Below are 18,569 nucleotides of genomic sequence, written 5' to 3'. Positions count from 1 at the left end.
TTTGTGACAGAACCTACAAGGGGAAATAACCTGCTTGACTTAGTTATGGCAAACAATGAATCCCTTGTTAATAATTTAGAAATTTCAGAGGAACTGGGTGCTAGCGACCACAAATCAATTACATTTAGCATTGAATGGAAGTACGATAGTAGCGATAACTCAGTAACAGTCCCAGATTTTCGCTTAGCAGATTACGATGGGCTTAGAGAACACTTATCATCTGTTGACTGGGGTAACGAAGAGAGCTATCAATATGACAGTTTTCTGAACACTATACATGCTGCTCAAAGAGCATTTATCCCATATAAAGAAATTAGATCAAATAGAAATGACCCAAAATGGATGAATAATAGGCTCAAATATCTACTAGGGCATAAGAAAGGAATTTATAGGCGTATCAAAAGAGGTGAGGGTCATCTTATGAATCAGTATATTGACATTAAGAGGGACATTAAAAAGGGGATAAGAAAAGCTAAAAGGGACTATGAAATTAAAGTTGCTAGGGATTCTAAAACTAACCCAAAAAGTTTTTTCCAGGTCTATAGAACAAAAGTTAGAGATAAGATAGGTCCCCTTAAAAATAACTATGGGCACCTTACTGACAAAGAGAATGAAATGTGCTTGATTTTAAATAATTATTTTCTCTCAGTTTTTACACAGGAAGACACTAACAATATTCCAGTAATTAATTTTTACAGTGGGCTAGAAGAAGATAAATTATGTAACATCACAGTCACTAGTGAGATGGTTGTGAAGCAGATAGACAGACTGAAGCAAAATAAGTCGCCGGGTCCTGATGAGGTTTTTTCAAGGGTTCTTAAGGAATGCAAAATGGAACTCTGTGAACCATTAACTAATATTTTTAATTTATCTCTTCAAACAGGTGTAGTGTCTGATATGTGGAAGATGGCTAATGTAATTCCTATTTTTAAAACAGGGGACAAGTCGTTACCGTCAAATTACCGCCCAATAAGCCTGACCTCAATTGTAGGCAAATTACTAGAGTCAATTATAGCTGAGATTATAAGAAGCCATCTCGATAAGCATAGCTTGATTAATGATACTCAGCATGGATTCACAAGAGGCCGGTCTTGTCTAACTAATTTATTAACTTTCTTCAGTAAAGCTTTTGAGGCTGTTGACCACAATAAAGAATTTGATATTATTTACTTAGATTTTAGTAAGGCTTTTGATAGAGTTCCGCACCATAGACTGTTAAAGAAAGTGGCAGCTCATGGCATTGGGGGAAAAGTGCTCTCGTGGATCGAGTCATGGCTCACTGACAGGAAGCAGAGAGTGTCCATAAATGGGGTTAAATCCGAGTGGGGATCTGTAACAAGTGGCGTTCCACAGGGATCAGTCTTGGGCCCGTTGTTGTTTATAATATATATCAATGATCTTGATGAGGGAATTACTAGTGATATGAGCAAATTCGCCGATGACACAAAGATAGGTAGGATAATTGATTCAAACGTAGATGTTATGGAACTTCAGGAGGATTTAAACAAACTCTATTCTTGGTCAGAAAAGTGGCAGATGCAGTTCAATGTAGATAAATGCAAGGTTCTGAAGCTTGGGAGTGCCCATAACCCTAGTACTTATAAGTTAAATGATGTAGAACTTAGCCATACAGATTGCGAAAAGGACTTGGGGGTTATGGTGAGCAGCAACCTTAATTAAACCAAGACAGCAATGCCTAAGCGTACGTAATAAGGCAAATAGATTACTGGGATTTATATCAAGAAGTGTAAGCAACAGAAGTCCAGAGGTCATACTGCAGCTTTATACATCATTAGTAAGGCCTCACCTAGATTATGCAGCTCATTTCTGGTCTCCGTATTACAAAATGGACATAAATTTGTTAGAAAACATTCAGCGTAGGATGACTAAATTAATACACAGCATTAGAAATCTTCCTTATGAAGAAAGATTGAAGACTCTTAAGTTACATTCACTTGTTAGACGAAGAATGAGGGGAGACCTGATCGAAGTGTATAAGTGGAAGATAGGTATTAATAAAGGGGATATTAATAAGGTCTTGAGGATGTCTCTCCAAGAGAGAACCCGCAGTAATGGATTTAAATTAGATAAGTTTAGATTTAGAAAGGACATAGGAAAGTATTGGTTTGGAAATAGGGTAGTTGATGAGTGGAACAGTCTACCTAGTTGGGTTATTGATTCTGGGACTTTGGGTAGTTTCAAATCTAGGTTGGATAAGTACATGAGTGGGAGGGGTTGGATTTGAGTGGGACTTTCACATCAGAGCTTATTTCTTGGGTGGCATTGAAAATTGGGTTGGGCAAATGTATTGTTAGTGGGATGAATTGTAAAGGACCTGCCTAGTATGGGCCAACAGGCCTCCTGCAGCGTTCCTCCTTTCTTATGTTCTTATGTTCTTATTTGGTTATCCTAGGTTAAATCAAATTAATGGTCTTTTATGTGCCTATAACATCTGCATGCGTTCAATAAAAAAAATGTGTTAAGTACACTAAGCTTGCATAAAACTTACAGTGCGCACTTAAAAGCTGACCAATTTTAGAGAAACGTTTGTTTTTTCTGGAAGGAACTGTAAGAAGTGAAATGTTGCTTTTCATGCAATAATTTGTGTCACGTATGATTAGCTTCAACCCTACCATGCTGATAACTTGATGACGCAGTTTCAGAGCAACTTCAAGCTTAATGTACATGTGTATTTTAGGATTTTGATTTCTTTGAAAAGTTTGAATTAGACTGGGCTATGCATGCATTGAGTTACCATTTTATTTAAGAAATTTGAATATTAGTTACCATATGATGATTTGTGACTGCCTCTTCCGATTCACTTCAAATCTTCCATGCTAATATTCAACTGCATTACCAACTCATACCGCATTCTGATCTATTCCAATCGCGTGCACTGAGAATTGGGGTTATGGAATATAGGAATGCCTCTCTCGGATCGCGCACCGACCGAAATACATCCAATTTACTGCTTGGGAAACTGGGACAGGGAAACGTACACTGAGTAGTGTAAGTGAATATACATCGAGAGTTCACTTTAATCCTAATTTTTGGGGATCAAAGTATACTTGATTGATGGTAAAGAAGTTACATACAACTGATAGGCTGCATGTAGTTGATAGGCTTTAAACTCACATTAATGAACCAACTGATTGAAAAAACACTTCTACCTCTTTGCTGAAACCTAGTAATTTATTTCACGGGGGGGTGGGGGGTAAGTTGTTACTTAGTTGATTCAGGGTGGCTGCTCTGAGGCCGGTAAGTGGCTCGTGATCCAAGCAATTGGAGCTACCCCTTTCCTTTCTTGGATCAAACCTGACATCCATGATATTGCGAGAACGTCTCCAGACTTCCTCAGTAGACCACGGTATGTAAAATTTATAATTGTCCGTAAATTTGCTACTGGACATACATTAATTAGTCTGTCTACAGGAATATGAAGTCTTAAGTGACTACCGTTGACGGACATGGATAAATTAGTTATAACTGACTGACTCTAAGACAGTGATTGAATTGTGAATATGTATTGTGAAACGTAAAAAAAAAAATTGACATGGAAGTTTTATTTGCACTGTGATTATGATTTCTGTAATATGATAGTGAATTTGTTCACTACAACAAATAGGTAATGATTGTGTAAATTTGAAGTTGGTTTAGAAAGACACGTAAGCAAACACTATGACATATTTATTAGAAAACGTTTCGGTCCTGGGACCTTGATCACTTCTAACATACAGAGGTATGTTATGTTCTGATGACATTCCTCAGGTCACGTGCGTCACACCTCACTCTCCGCCTATATATATATAATGTCTTTCTACCTCTGTATGTTAGAAGTGATCAGGGTCCCAGGACCGAAACGTTTTCTAATAAATATGTCATAGTGTTTGCTTACGTGTCTTTCTAAACCAACTTGTCGGTATTTATTATCAAGGTTTATACCAAATTTGAAGTTATATACGGTAAGATGAATAAGTGGCTAGTTGTTGGTGAAACTTCCAGGAACCTGAACACGAGGTTCAGCTAACAGAGAAGTTTCTGACAGGCAGATTCCATGAAAAATATCTGCACTATGTATAGTGTAGGTGTTAGAATCTGCGCTGATCGCCACTACTAACCCCCTCCCTCACACAAATTAAGTTCATTTCTAATTTTTGAAAATTTCAGCAGACTTATTCTTACTAGATATGACCCTATTATATAATATGGAGAAGCACTGGTTATGGAAGGAGAAAAGAGAATATGAATGTGTAAATTCAAGAATTATGTGGATTAAAGTAAAGGTTGGATGCGAGAAGTGGGTCATAATAAGCGTGTATGCACCTGGAGAAGAGAGGAATGCAGAGGAGAGAGAGAGATTTTGGGAGATGTTAAGTGAATGTATAGGAGCCTTTGAACCAAGTGAGAGAGTAATTGTGGTAGGGGACTTGAATGCTAAAGTAGGAGAAACTTTTAGAGAGGGTGTGGTAGGTAAGTTTGGGGTGCCAGGTGTAAATGATAATGGGAGCCCTTTGATTGAACTTTGTATAGAAAGGGGTTTAGTTATAGGTAATACATATTTTAAGAAAAAGAGGATAAATAAGTATACACGATATGATGTAGGGAGAAATGACAGTAGTTTGTTGGATTATGTATTGGTAGATAAAAGACTGTTGAGTAGACTTCAGGATGTACATGTTTATAGAGGGGCCACAGATATATCAGATCACTTTCTAGTTGTAGCTACACTGAGAGTAAAAGGTAGATGGGATACAAGGAGAATAGAAGCATCAGGGAAGAGAGAGGTGAAGGTTTATAAACTAAAAGAGGAGGCAGTTAGGGTAAGATATAAACAGCTATTGGAGGATAGATGGGCTAATGAGAGCATAGGCAATGGGGTCGAAGAGATATGGGGTAGGTTTAAAAATGTAGTGTTAGAGTGTTCAGCAGAAGTTTGTGGTTACAGGAAAGTGGGTGCAGGAGGGAAGAGGAGCGATTGGTGGAATGATGATGTAAAGAGAGTAGTAAGGGAGAAAAAGTTAGCATATGAGAAGTTTTTACAAAGTAGAAGTGATGCAAGGAGGGAAGAGTATATGGAGAAAAAGAGAGAAGTTAAGAGAGTGGTGAAGCAATGTAAAAAGAGAGCAAATGAGAGAGTGGGTGAGATGTTATCAACAAATTTTGTTGAAAATAAGAAAAAGTTTTGGAGTGAGATTAACAAGTTAAGAAAGCCTAGAGAACAAATGGATTTGTCAGTTAAAAATAGGAGAGGAGCGTTATTAAATGGAGAGTTAGAGGTATTGGGAAGATGGAAGGAATATTTTGAGGAATTGTTAAATGTTGATGAAGATAGGGAAGCTGTGATTTCGTGTATAGGGCAAGGAGGAATAACATCTTGTAGGAGTGAGGAAGAGCCAGTTGTGAGTGTGGGGGAAGTTCGTGAGGCAGTAGGTAAAATGAAAGGGGGTAAGGCAGCCGGGATTGATGGGATAAAGATAGAAATGTTAAAAGCAGGTGGGGATATAGTTTTGGAGTGGTTGGTGCAATTATTTAATAAATGTATGGAAGAGGGTAAGGTACCTAGGGATTGGCAGAGAGCATGCATAGTTCCTTTGTATAAAGGCAAAGGGGATAAAAGAGAGTGCAAAAATTATAGGGGGATAAGTCTGTTGAGTGTACCTGGTAAAGTGTATGGTAGAGTTATAATTGAAAGAATTAAGAGTAAGACGGAGAATAGGATAGCAGATGAACAAGGAGGCTTTAGGAAAGGTAGGGGGTGTGTGGACCAGGTGTTTACAGTGAAACATATAAGTGAACAGTATTTAGATAAGGCTAAAGAGGTCTTTGTGGCATTTATGGATTTGGAAAAGGCGTATGACAGGATGGATAGGGGGGCAATGTGGCAGATGTTGCAAGTGTATGGTGTAGGAGGTAGGTTACTGAAAGCAGTGAAGAGTTTTTACGAGGATAGTGAGGCTCAAGTTAGAGTATGTAGGAAAGAGGGAAATTTTTTCCCAGTAAAAGTAGGCCTTAGACAAGGATGTGTGATGTCACCGTGGTTGTTTAATATATTTATAGATGGGGTTGTAAGAGAAGTAAATGCGAGGGTCTTGGCAAGAGGCGTGGAGTTAAAAGATAAAGAATCACACACAAAGTGGGAGTTGTCACAGCTGCTCTTTGCTGATGACACTGTGCTCTTGGGAGATTCTGAAGAGAAGTTGCAGAGATTGGTGGATGAATTTGGTAGGGTGTGCAAAAGAAGAAAATTAAAGGTGAATACAGGAAAGAGTAAGGTTATGAGGATAACAAAAAGATTAGGTGATGAAAGATTGAATATCAGATTGGAGGGAGAGAGTATGGAGGAGGTGAACGTATTCAGATATTTGGGAGTGGACGTGTCAGCGGATGGGTCTATGAAAGATGAGGTGAATCATAGAATTGATGAGGGAAAAAGAGTGAGTGGTGCACTTAGGAGTCTGTGGAGACAAAGAACTTTGTCCTTGGAGGCAAAGAGGGGAATGTATGAGAGTATAGTTTTACCAACGCTCTTATATGGGTGTGAAGCGTGGGTGATGAATGTTGCAGCGAGGAGAAGGCTGGAGGCAGTGGAGATGTCATGTCTGAGGGCAATGTGTGGTGTGAATATAATGCAGAGAATTCGTAGTTTGGAAGTTAGGAGGAGGTGCGGGATTACCAAAACTGTTGTCCAGAGGGCTGAGGAAGGGTTGTTGAGGTGGTTCGGACATGTAGAGAGAATGGAGCGAAACAGAATGACTTCAAGAGTGTATCAGTCTGTAGTGGAAGGAAGGCGGGGTAGGGGTCGGCCTAGGAAGGGTTGGAGGGAGGGGGTAAAGGAGGTTTTGTGTGCGAGGGGCTTGGACTTCCAGCAGGCATGCGTGAGCGTGTTTGATAGGAGTGAATGGAGACAAATGGTTTTTAATACTTGACGTGCTGTTGGAGTGTGAGCAAAGTAACATTTATGAAGGGATTCAGGGAAACCGGCAGGCCGGACTTGAGTCCTGGAGATGGGAAGTACAGTGCCTGCACTCTGAAGGAGGGGTGTTAATGTTGCAGTTTAAAAACTGTAGTGTAAAGCACCCTTCTGGCAAGACAGTGATGGAGTGAATGATGGTGAAAGTTTTTCTTTTTCGGGCCACCCTGCCTTGGTGGGAATCGGCCGGTGTGGTAATAAAAAAAAAAAAAAAAAAAAGCACTGGTGACAGCCTACTGACCCGAACTATTTTAAACTTCGAAGTTTCCACTTGACTGAACACTTTACTGCAAATGACGGCACTCGCTCATCTCTTCACCTTGCGTGAGTATATTACAGTGCTTCTCAACTGGTGATCCATGGTGACATTTTGGGTGGTCCACAGAACGTTTACTATATTTGGTAATAAACTGGAGATTGGCGCATATATATATTTCAGACCAAAATGTTAAATATCTAGGATTTTACATAACTTTTCGAATTTCTGTTCATAAGAAATATATTCCAAATCATATTGCCTCTTGTCTTTGCTTTGCCTTTGTATATCATTACTCAAAAAATGAAATGGTCTACGATATTTTTATAATTGGGCTGATGGTCCATGGGCTGAAACGAGCTGAGAACCACTGGTATATTATATATACTCATTTTCTTCCTATCTATGTGAGAATTGACAAAGTCCATGGTGGACGAAACCTTTAAGTATAATGGTACGAATAGTATATTGTGTCTTATTGAGAGAAACATCTACCAATCCCACACCATTCAAAGCATCCCCACGGACATGGATTTTCCTCAGAACCTAGAATAGGTTTCAGACAATCAGCCGGGGCCTGGATCCCAGTCCCAATGCTCCACCTTCTCTCATTGCCAACCTTATCCACCACCTCAGTTTGACCACCTTCACCTCCACCACCACTTCACTTTGACCATCACTGAAATAAAGTGGCCACCCCATCCCACCCTTGGGTTGACAAAGCACCATATAATGTCATATTGTCTATATTCCCACAGGCGGAAACCAGGGGTGAACAAAAAAAAAAGGAAGAAAATAAAATTTAAGAAGTGAGAGGTAAGGCTCATTTCTATCAGTAAAAAAATCATGCTGTCACCACCTTCTCTGTTAGTAATAGTTATTATTATTATTATTATTATTATTATTATTATTATTATTATTATTATGGGAAGCTCTAAACCCGTAAGGATTATACAGTACCTTTGGGGGGAATGGAAGGCATTCTGGCTCAATTCAAGGAACTGGAGCACAGATCCAATTCCCTAGATCAAGAGCCCCTTACCAGCGTCAAGCAACCTCCTTGAGGGGATTAGTAATAGTAGTAGACTTGAAAGGAAATAAAGTTATAGCAGAAGAGACAAGGAAATGGGCTAAGAGCAAGAAAACCCAGTGAAGGAGTCATGAAGAGGCATTTAAGGCAAAACACAGTATATCTGATAGGTACTGGATCATAGAGTAGCATCGCCTGGAAAATGAGCAGTGGGAATTTTACCAGTTTTTAACTCTCCTATTATTATTATTATAATAAAAAAGAAGCGCTAAGCCACAAGGACTATACAGCTTTAACTCTCCTAGATTGAAAAAATATGTATAATACAGTTTAAGGCTCCACGGACCCGGTGTACATGGCTCAAGGGTGAATGACAATATCAAAAAATACAATTTAATAACACGAATTGTGATTCCCTCCAGGAACTAAATTCACCAGGTTCTCTAGTAAATCCCTGACATTTTTTCAGGATATCTTACTACTAAACACTATAAACCAAAAATATTAATTTTACTAAGGTAAGGTCAGCACATAATAAAACTCTAAAAACACAGTTATCACATTAATTTAATATGAACATATCAGACAGACAAATATATTAAACAAAAAATATATAGGTTAACATGAATACCATACGAGGCAGAAAAAAGAAGACCGAAACACAGTTCTATAACTATAGGAAAACAGGTACAAAGCTAGGTTAGGTCATCAGACACATTAAACTACATAGTGGGAAAAATGCAACAAATATAGTATTAAGGTATAGACTAGAAAATAAGAGATAGCATTGGGGTAAGCTACAGGGTGGACGGTTAATTAACAGAAAAAAGTTGTATTACACATCTCTAATAAGTAACATTAGGAATCTAGTAATATACTAAAAGAAAATAGTTTTAAAGATAGTTAGGCTAAGGTATGCTTGCCTGGCCTAGCTTAGTCTAGACTGTCACATGGTTCCAACATAAACGTGTCACTACTACTACACCCTTCTTATTGCCAACTCTGCCACTGCTGCACTCATACTACTACTACTAGTAGTATACTAGTAGCATACTACTACTACTAGTAGTAGTATACTACTATTAGTATACTATTACTACCAGTAGTAGTACTACTACTACTACCATTATCCTACTACCTCCTCTCGTTCTACTCCCGGTCCCACCCTTCCCTCTGTGCTTCTCTGTGACTTGTTAATGGTCCAAGTCGGAGCGTAAAGTTGTCACAAGTTTCATTTTATGTGCGAGTTATTTGTGTAACATAAACATGTCTTTTTACACCCCTAATTTATTACTAATCCTACAGTTAACCCTAATCTCACAATATATAAGTGTCAGCTATATTATATTATTATTATAATAAAGGGGAGCACTAAACCCGTAGGATTATACAGCGCCCGGGGGGGATGTGGAAAGCATTCAGGTTTAATTCAGGGAACTGGAGGACAGATCCAATTCCCTAGATCAAGAGCCCCTCACCAGCATCAAGGAACCTTCCTTGAGGGGTATTACAATATTAAAAAGTATAAGGCACAAACATTATTATTATTATAATCAAAAAGAAGCGCTAAGCCACAAGGGCTATACAGCACACAAACATTAAATTCACACGATAGACTGGCTTACTTAGGTTAGGTTAGGTAAGGTTCGTCAGGAAACAGGACAAATGTTTCCTGACGCGGGTCTTAGTCAGATGATGACCCGCCTTTGGAGCTTTTGGTCATCTGACCGAGGCCTTCCGCTGGCTTACCGGTCCACCCCTTTAAAAATTATGGTCATTTATAACCAGTCTGTCTATATAGCTTAATAATAATACTGGCTTACTTAAGCCGGTTTATTCTACTCTGCTATTTTTCAAGAAAACACCTTTATATCAATACATGGCTTCTCTAAATTGTTATATACACATTAGTATTGGACAGAAACTCACTTGTTAACATCAGGGGCTTAATCGGCTAGAATAGTACCACAAAATAAGGTAGACTACGTAGGCCGCGTGTGTTAGCGCGCCGCCTCGTCTTCCCTCCAAAATTTCTTCAAATTTACAACAACATCTTTGAAAAAAATTCTTTATAATGGTTCAAACCCATTTATTTTCTCTTGTTAACAATCATATTAATTATTACGATCAACTATAATTTTAGAACATTAACTAGCCACGGGAAAAATGAATTAATAGTTTATTTCAAGTTAAACGTTCTTGTGAAAACATATTGGAACATGAACAGAGAAACAATAACAATCTTTAATCATCATATATCTTAACATATTTCTTCAATTAATTTACGCCTTTTACAATATGAATATTATTAGTAATTTACTGGTGTTACAGATTATATTTATTTTACGTTAGTTTGACTACGCTCACAGTTACAGAGAGGAAAAGGGTGGAAATATTTCACAATACCATCTACACAATGACAATAATAATAACCACAATAATAATAACAATGATAATAATAGCAGTATTAGTAGTAATAGTCTTAGCAGTAGAAATAATAATAGTATCAGTAATAACAATAATGATTAAAATAATAGTAATAATTTCTGAAGCTTCTATCAAAATTTATACACATGTGGCAAATTTAATTAGGAGTTGGTAGGTTTATTACATCACCATCACCGCCACCATCACCTCACCTTCACCACCATCCACCATCACCACATCACCTTGACCATCACCACCACATCACCTTCACCACCATCTCACCTTCACCATCATCTCACCTTCACCATCATCTCACCTTGACCATCACCACCACATCATCTTGACCATCACCACCACATCACCTTGACCATCACCACCACATCACCTTGACCATCACCACCACATCACCTTGACCATCACCATCTTCTCACCTTGACCATCACCATCTCACCTTGACCATCACCATCACCTTACCTTGGCCACTGCCTCACCTTTACCATGGATCTGGTTTCCTTCCCTCTGAAGCAGTAACTCCTGTGTCTAATCATTATGAGGCTTTCACCTCTTCACCCTATCACCGACTTTACCTCCCAGCCTACAGTCCACAGCTGTGTCCTCGGCAATAGCTTTGCCACACTGCTCGTGTGGCAAAGCTATTGCTCATGTGGTATGTTGCTCATGTGGTAAAGCTACTCATCGTGTGGTAAAGCTACTGCTCGCGTAGTAAAGCTAATGCTCGTGTTGTACAGCTATTTTCACGCAGTAACCTTACCACACGTTTTCTGTGTTAGCCTCTCCCTTCTATTCTCTCAACACTGTTACCACATAATGTGCACGACTAGCAAGTGTTTCTTTTATTGAGACTGTTGTCACATAATGAACTTGCAAATAGTTCGTTGTCACTGTAACTTTAGTCCCTGGCTCGGCTGGCACCGCTCTCACCTCACACAATGAGCAGTCGTGGTCCAATCCCCGGCACGGGTAGAAACGCTAGGGATGTTTCCTTTCACGTGCTGTCCCTCTTCATTTAGCATTAAGTAGGCACCTGGGTGTTAGTCGAATGTTATGGGTTGCATCCTGAGGGATAAGATTAAAATGACCCCAATGGAAATAAGACAGACAGTCCTCGATGACGCATTGACTTTCTTGAGTATCCTGAGTTTTGTACGTCCTCTTCTCTTGGATGAGACTCACAGCATCCGACTATAACTTTAGGTATCTACTATACACTGCTAAGTGAATAGCTTACCCGGCCTGCCCAGCCACGATCATGTATACAAGGGTGTATATCTCTGCGTATATACTGAGTTTAATATACCAATTCAAGAACGGTATTTTGAAGTTGGTGAAGGGCTTTTGATCCACGGAATTGGAATTACCCTCAACTTCCTTGGATCAGATTTATTTGCCTCTTATTTTCCAGGTGTTGTATGACTTATACCATTTTAATTCTATAAATGCAATAATATTAATAATAATAATAATAATAATAATAATAATAATAATAATAATGTTCCTGTTTTAGATTCTAAACCGTTCATGACTAGCATTACACAAATAAAGAACAACCATAATAACCAACGTTTAATCCATGGGCTTTTAAACCTAACAAACTAGAAGACTGGACGGGGATTCTAACCTTGGTTCATGCGAGTAGGATGCCCAGCACTACCGTAATGCAGCCACGAAGGTTCTAACATGATGTCGCAAGTATGTCCTCGTCTCTTCCTCCACTTATTCACTGACAGTCTTTCATTACGATTTATCTATATTTATAGACAATGTGGCCTTGAGGGAGACGAGAGTAGATGTTCAATGTAAGTTGAGTTGGTGGGGAATGAGATAGTAGTGTAACAGTTGATGACTCATACAGTTATGTCGCAGAAGTGCCGGTTGTAAAATAATTGTATTAGAACCCTCGTGGCTAAATGGTACAGCATTGGACCTTTGTACATGCAAGGACCACGGTTCGAGTCACTTTCCATTCTTTTCTTTATTCATGGACAGTCGATCATTTTGACTTCTCTCGGGTTTATAAACAAATACTAATTTTAACCAGAGTACTGAGAGAATTTGTATTTTAATATATGTTGTGTTTGTATTTCATTACAAATACAAAGAGACAGACATGTTCGCCACTTACACAAAACAACCAACAATCAGGAGACTGAAGCTTATGACGATGTTTTATATTCATCCTGAGGCTAAAGCAACTGCTTACAGTTAAATTCCAAGAAAACAATACTTTGTCAAATTATCTTAACACAGAGTGAAGCTGACACTTACCTTTGTTATGTTAGGAGCACACTAATTTAATCAGAGTAATACAAATATAATAATAATAAAATAAATTTATCTACATTTATTTATCTACATTTGAGGAGGCTGAGATCAAGCTGCTGGTCCTACCTCGTAACCTGAAGGGACGGGTGGTGCATGCCTGCCACCCGGTGCTCTCCAAGTTTTGCCATCTTGGTGAGCAACACTCATTGGGGTTTTCCCAAGAGGAACATCCGTGAGCGAGGGTCAAGGGGTGGAAGGCTCCGGTCTGGCAACAATGAAAGCAGATTATTCTCTGGGAGTGTTTAGGTGCCGAACTGGTGACATGGAAGGCGTGGAAACGAGTGTATATTGGAGTTGCAATGGTACTCTGGATAATATTCCATTCACGTGCTACTTTAAAAATTCCAGTTTGTTTCTAGTGGATACCTGAAAACTATCCACTGCAATTAGTATTAGTATAAATTAGGAAGTGGAATGGAGGTAATGTCATCGCCTCTATTCCATTCACGATTAATAATAATAATAATAATAATAATAATAATAGTTTTACTTAAAAAACGCAAGGTCGTAAGCTTTTTTTTTTATGTTAGGAGAACTAGGCAGTCTCAAGATTTAGTGCTATGACTTCTTGTCATTATGAGGAAACAATCTTTCTTGAGAATGTGAGGCAGCGGCGCCCACGCCTCGTAAAACGCCTCTTGCCTTCTACTAAGGACAATGAAAGAGTTTGGTAACGCTTTTCGGGTGTCTTACGGTCCGGCTATCAAGTCTGAAGACATGCCCGACCAGTTTTTATCTCCCTGCGTTGCAGACCTGATGCTGTCTCTGGTGTCAGTACATAACACGTAAGTTCATAAATAACGCTGCAAATCAAAATGAAAATTAAATTGTCGTTATCACTTAATTTATGTAATTTTGCAAATGCCGAACAAAAACTTGAATTTTTGCAAGACAAAGCCATAAAAGGATTGCATTGCTGTATTGTTTCTGTGTGAGGACTCCCCTCAAGGAAGGTTCCTTGATGTTGGTGAGGGGCTCTTGATTTAGGGAATTGGATCTGAGCTCCAGTTCCCCGAATTAAGCCTGAATGCCTTCCACATCCCCCCCCCCAGGCGCTGTATAATCCTCCGGGTTTAGCGCTTCCCCCTTGATTATAATAATAATGTGTGAGGACTCACGATGTGATGCATTAATCTGTAGTCAAAATCTCCTGGGCGAGACTGAATAACTGTTGAATTTGATTTAAAAGACAGCGTAAGCAGTTAGTTATTCCAGAATCAGGTTAAGATGAAGGCAGGTTTTAAGGACAATTAAATAAAACAGGTATAATGGGATGTAAAGAGGGAAGGGTAATGCAATTCAAGAGCCGTGCATGACCAAGAGGTGAAGGTGAACACTGCCAAGGACTCAGATTACTTGTCTTCTTCATGCATTTGTTTTTTGTATTTGTTACATTTATGTGTTTGTTTACGACCTTATGTATGACTTGTAATTTGTTCGTTATGGCGCTTTTCCTAGATTTTTGTAAACCAATAAAGGAAGGTTCATTTATAAGTGACAGGCTGAAATGAACGACGATGCAAAATACATTATTGTTAACTATATTACAATTGTTATTGTTAAGTATACTTATAGTTGCTATATGAAATTGTAATATACGTACCAGTGGTTGTTTAAAAAAAGGCATATTTTATGTTGCAAGGGGAAAAACTAGCTCAAGGATAAATCTGAAACTAGGGAGAACTTGGGAAGAGAGCAAACCTTGAACTAGGAAAGAGGTGAAGAGAGAATATGGGACACGGGATTAAGAAGAGAATAGCCAGTTTGGTTTGTGTGAGGAAAGATGGAGGTAGGGAGGAGAGGGAAGGAGAGGAGGTGGGACGGTTAGTGGTATGAGGGAGGAGGAGGATGGTGAGTGGGAGATAATGGGAGAGTGATAGATGGAGGACGGTGGGAGAGGCGGGGATGGTGGAGGAGGAAATTAGTGTGGGGGAAAATTCCAGCGAGCTGAGTAGCTGTGTGTGACAGAGACGGGGAAATATAAACGCGCAAATACAAGAGGATATACACCCACACACGCATCTGGAGATATACACCCACAAATGCACCTGGGGATATGCACCCACACATACACCTGGAGATATACACCCATACATGCACCTAGAGACATACATCTACACACACACACACAACTGGAGATATACACCCACTCATGCACATGGGTATGTGTATGAGTGGGTGTATATCTCCAGATTTATATCTGGCAGATTTATAAATATAATTCTGCAAGTTATTGCAGAATTATATTTATAAATCTGCCAGTCATTTATTTTAGATATGCTAAAAAATAATTATCCAATGAATCTTTGGTATGTTTGTATTAATCTGTTGGATCTGAACACGCTAATTGATATTGTCTTTTTTCTTTCATTTTTTATTTGGTTGGTTTTTGGGTATGGTTCAAGTTGATGTTGTTGTTATTATTTTTGTGTATGCTCTTATTTTTTTGTTGTCTTGTTACTGTTTTTTTACCGTTGACAGTCTTATTGTTTTGCTGTACTCTTGTTTTTCTTCAAGCATTTGTCATTGTTGCTTAACTGATACTCTTGTTTATATCTTTATTTAATTTGATGTTATTGACTTTCTTTCATAAGTTTCCTTATTTTTTTGTAGATATTATTGCTATTGCTTTGTAGATGCTCTTGTTTGTTTCGTTGATACCCTTGTCTTTCTTTCGTTGATGCTGTTGATTGTCTTCGTTTCGTTGATATTCTAGTTTTTGTCTTATGTTGATACTTTTGTTGTAGCCTTTGTTCATAGTGTGTTTGTTGTCCTTGTTGATACTGCTGTCGAGTGTTGGCTCACATTGTGTTGCAGGAGCTTGCAACATCTGTAGCCTTCAGGATACTGCTGACCTCTGGCACATTAAAGGGTTTCCCAACTCCAGCCAATGTTGTAGAACACTACCTCGTGGGAGGAGGGGGTGATTTTCGATTCTAAAATCTCATTTTCTGCGGCAGGACGGTTCAGGTTGCTTCAGTGCTGGCTTAACTAGCGCCAGTAACAAGATTTTATATTTTGTTGTAGAAGTGGCTAGTTTATTTTGCGCCCATTTCCATCCTGTGGACGTTAGCGCAAGAACATATGGGTACACAAAAGGTTTATGAACTAAGCCCCAGAAGGGCTAACAGGCGTACATTTGGATTTATGTCTACAGTTGTCTGATATATTGCAAGCAGATTCAGGATTTTTGCTTAAAGCTAAAGAAGAAAAATATAGAAACTCAGAAAAAAATCAGTAACAGGTCAGTAACACGTCAGGGAAACTCAGGAATAATAATACATCAATGACAGAAACTTTCATATACAAGGTCGTTTTAATTCAGAGGGTCATAATAATTTGCGTCTGTTTACAAAGAATTTCTTATGTCAACGACACCTCTGAATAAAAGTCACTTTATCAAGCAAAAAAAAATATATATTTGCAATCCTTGTTCACGTCTAAAAAAAATATACATAAGGGAATTCGGTAATCCAATAAGTTTTATATTCACAGGAAAACGCACGAAAAATGTTGGACTACAAGTCTATACCTGAGGTATGAAGCTTTACAGGCTAATATCATCTTCTTGTGTGTTGTGCAATGTTCTGTGAAAGATAAACAGAATAAAGTTGTTCGAGTACTTAGATAATTATTATGTTCGTGGGAGGGGAGGGAACTAAACCCGCAGTGGTAAGACATGCCTGGAGGATTGATTCGATTCAAGGAAGGAGAGCAGGTTCAGTTCCTTAGATCAAGAGCCCCTCACCGACACTGGGGGACCCTTCCTTGAAGGATAAATACCTAGAGAGGAAGAACTTTGGTATAGACACCGGTTATGTATTTAGGGAAAAAAAAAGTCCTGCCTTACGAATTTCCTGAAATTCTATGACAGAATAACTAGATCAGGCAAGAAGGATAGATATGGATCCATTGCGTATTCTTGGACTGCAGGAAAGCATTTGACAATTGAGACAGCAGGAAGATGTACAGGGAAAAGTGTTCCAGTGGATCAATAATAAAGTAATAAAATGCAGACAAAGTAAATTTTGTTTTCGGTAATGATACTGGCAACAGTCTCAGGATGAGAAAGAGGTAACAAGTGGAACTCCCCATGGAATCAGTATAACGATCGTTACTGTTCTTAATATATCTCAATGACCTGCCAGAAGAGGATTTCATCTTTTGTATTCTTGGTAATGAGAGAATAAGAAAAGGAGAGGATAGAGACACGCCACAGGAAGACTTGGACAGGAGTAACGATGGTCAAACAAGAAACTTACTGGAACTCAACCGAAACAAATGCAAGGTCATGCAAACTGGGGAAGGGAAAAGAAGAATAGTCTGAGAAGTGATAAACTCCAGATAATGCTCAGATGTATTCTCGCAGCTTAAATCCCTCGTTACACAAATAATCCGCACATAGGAGATTGAAACATATAACAACATTTCGAACTGACTTGGACCTTTAACTAGTCACACAGAAGCACAAAGGGAAAGTTGGGCGGGGACGTAGATATTCCGGCTTCCTTCCCTTCGCGTTTCTGTGCGACTAGTTAATGGTCCAAGTCACACCGACATGTCGTCATAAGTTTCAGTCTCCTATGTACGGGTTATTTGTGTATTGTTCCAGTCACGGTATTGTGTTATCTTATTCTTTAAATTCCTCCTATTTAGATTCATAAGTAACGGTTCTCAATAATCCACTCATAATGAACGATTCAGGAAGTGGAGTAGCACGTGATGGAAAATATTCATCGCTCCATCCTTATCAAGAGATCAGTGTTGTAGTCAGTCGAGTCTCTGCGCTTGTCATGCCTCATCTTAGCCAAAATGCAAAGATTGCAGGTTAGTCTCACAAGGTGACATAAGATTTAATGATGAACATTTCACTCGTTTAGTATTTTTCTTTCATATGTGTGTGTGTGTGTGTGTGTGTGTGTGTGTGTGTGTGTGTGTGTGTGTGTGTGTGTGTGTGTGTGTGTGTGTGTGTGTGTGTGTGTGTGTGTGTGTCTGTCTGTCTGCCTCTGTGTGTGTGTGTGTGTGTGTGTGTGTCGGGTATTTTAACTATAATCATAATATATAAAGCAGTCACCAGCTGTCACCATTAGAAAGGAGAGGACAGGTCTGGTTGACAGATTCCCTAACATCATGTATGCAACCCATCCTGTGACAGAGTATGACAGGGAAAACATCTCTAGCTTATTATTACACTGTAAACGGTATATAATACAAAGCGATAAGTGAGACTTATGTACATTGAAGATACCTAGGTGTCTTATTCGCCATAACTAGCTTTTATTGCCACAATGTAACCACTGTTAATGTACCAGCACACTATTGATGTACATTTTTTGTAATAAAAATTTTTCTTCAAAAAAATATCTCATTTAAACAATTTGTTTCATCCCCTTCTCTCTCTCTTCCTCCTCCTCTCATCTCTCCTCTCTCCTCTTCTCTCAGCAGAGTCTTTCACTAGATTATCTTCCCGTGTTCCTCAACACCAGTCATCCGCAACCACAACACGTTTTCCCTTAAGAAATTGATAATCTACTTCATTTTCC

This window comes from Cherax quadricarinatus, chromosome 41, assembly GCF_038502225.1.
Source record: "Cherax quadricarinatus isolate ZL_2023a chromosome 41, ASM3850222v1, whole genome shotgun sequence".
In the NCBI taxonomy this organism is placed as follows: Eukaryota; Metazoa; Arthropoda; class Malacostraca; order Decapoda; family Parastacidae; genus Cherax; species Cherax quadricarinatus.
This window is presented reverse-complemented; position numbering follows the sequence as displayed.